Source organism: Dermacentor andersoni, chromosome 4 (genome assembly GCF_023375885.2).
Source record: "Dermacentor andersoni chromosome 4, qqDerAnde1_hic_scaffold, whole genome shotgun sequence".
NCBI classification, from domain to species: Eukaryota; Metazoa; Arthropoda; class Arachnida; order Ixodida; family Ixodidae; genus Dermacentor; species Dermacentor andersoni.
The window spans coordinates 72887156-72889620 of NC_092817.1; the positions used below are offsets into that span (position 1 = coordinate 72887156).

Sequence of the window (2465 nt, forward strand, 5' to 3'; positions counted from 1 at the left end):
TATTTCTGGAAGGTAATTGATTAATCAAAGCAGTAACGTCTCTGTTAGAAATGAACTGTTTACAACAGGAAGGAAGAATAACCGGGAGACAAGTAGCCTAACAAAAAGGCGAACTATGTCAAGAGCCCTCCCCCCCCCCCCCTCTCAAGAGGAAAAAAAGGTTATCACGTCGCATTGTCTCAACGCGTGAGCTTCATACATAGGTAGCAAACACACGTTGGAAAGCTTGCAACCTAAGCCGCGAGCAGTTGCAGAAGTATAACGTAAGGTGAACAAGCGGCGTCCCTGCCACTTGTTCACCATAAGTTGTACTTCTGCAACTTCCGCTGACCAGTGTGGATTGCTATTCAGGTATTGAGAGAAAGGTACATCTAAGTACCTAAAGTCTTGCCTCCACTGAATACCTGCGAAGTGGGTTGGCATCGTACACCATAGACCGAAACAAAACGCTGAACTCTTCTCGAAGTTTACTGCTGCGCCAGAAGGTGAGCAAATCTGTTGCGTTATGGCAAGGGCATTCTCTACACTTTTCTTGTGAGCACAAAAAAGGCTATGTCATCTGCATAGGCAAGTACGCGGATCTCATTGGATAAAAATTTGAACCCGTGAGAGGTATGATCCTTCAGCATTTGTGCGTAAAGCGGTTCTAAGTACAGAGCGAATAATATAGGAGACATGGGATAGCGTTGTCTTACCGATGCCCTCAGGTAGATATACTTGGATAAATAACTATTAACTATTAGCCTTGTTGTGCCATTAGTATAATATATAGTGATGCCTTTAAAACGAAGAGACCCAATGTTTATGTGCTCTAACACACGAAACAAGAAGTAGCGATTAACTTTATCAAATGCTTTTCCCAAATCGACCTGAACTATTGCGACATGACCTGCACTTTCTGCTACACACTCTAGCACTGACCACACAACGTGGATATTTGTCTTCCTCTAATGACACGTTTGATGGTCTCCTACCACTGATTGAATTACGCCTTGAATGCGACCAGCTAATGTCTTCTCAAATATTTTATAATCCACGTTGCAAGGTGATATGGGGCGATACCCCTCGACTTTCTGCAATTTAGTTGCATCACTGCTTTTTGGGATAAGTAAGTACTGTGTACCTTTGATACAGCATGGCAGGTCGGTATCCCATCCGGCGAGCTTCTTCATGCAATTTAAGCCTAAAGGGAGCCAACATAGAGCAAAAGCACTGATAGAATTCCGCGCTCAAGCCACCAGGCCCAGGAGTTTTGCCTTTAGCTGGCGAAGCAATGGTTACTTCAACTTCTTTCACACACATGTCTCTATCAACTTCATTACGTTCTTCTTGACTTGGATGTGGCAGTAACGAAAAAAAATTTTCCGTTACAGCTTCACTATTAATAACTTTATGACACTGAAAAATATTTTCATAATGGTCCGTGAACGCTTTCATTATTCTAGCCTGGTCATTAACAATCGCTTCGGCATACTCTGTCTTGAGCACTTGCTTCGAAAGAGCATGCCGGCGCTCATCACCAAGCGAACGACTACAAAGCTGTTGCTCCAAATACCGACGAGTACGCGCTCGGACTAGTGCACCTCCGTATTTCTCATTATGCATTGTCTGCATTTGTGCCTTAACGTTGTAAATGTCTTCAATGTACTTGCCAGAATGCAAGCATTCAAGTTCGTGTAGCTGGTCTAGCAACTTGCACAACTCTTTATATTTTCATTTTTTCTCAAAAGACAATATGGAATCTTCTCGAATGGCTATCATTTTAACTTGCTATAATATCTCCCACTGCGCAAAGAGAGATAAAGAACTGCGACATGATACTTCGATAAGAATTTCCGGGACGCGCTTTAGAAAAGGCTTGTGTGAGAGTAACGTATATTTTTAATTTAACATACATTCCAGCTCATCCGCGAACGTTGAAATTGCCCAGTTGCCAAAACAAAACCAAACCAAACAATGATCACTGAAGAACACAGGATCGGATTTATGCATCATTACTTACCCTCTCTACACTATACGGCTACTAAGTGCACTTTGTGCACTACACCACAAGCACAGCTCATCTTGAAGCACTCTTCAACGATACTAAAAAAAGAAGAAGGAGACCTTCTGTGCCTGCCAGGGATCGAACCTGGGACCTTCCGCGTGTTAGGCGGATGTGATAACCACTACACCACAAGCACAGCTGCCCGGTGCGATCTTGAACGAGACTCGTAGGAAGCCCGCTCGATAGAAGTGACCTACTCTACGAGACCGGTTGTGCCGTTCTAAATCGCGATCATTGTAACGTATTCCGTTTTACAAAAGCTTGACCGGAAGCCTTGCGCTCTGTGAAAGTCGAAACGCCCTCTCGGTAGCGGGGCTTCTTTTCAGTATCCCGTAATGTTTTTCGGGAGATGCATTCTTCCTGTCCGATAAAACCGGTCTCAGCGTTGCGATGTGACAAATGGTCAAGGAATCTTGTA

At 43.8% G+C, this 2465-nt stretch overlaps 1 non-coding gene across 1 annotated transcript; it reads right to left on the reverse strand.

The window, feature by feature from the left end:
- Window positions 1-2110: 2110 nt before the first annotated feature.
- Window positions 2111-2183, reverse strand: TRNAV-AAC (transfer RNA valine (anticodon AAC)). Its single transcript has one exon. It is a non-coding gene; the product is annotated as a tRNA-Val (tRNA).
- Window positions 2184-2465: the final 282 nt, after the last annotated feature.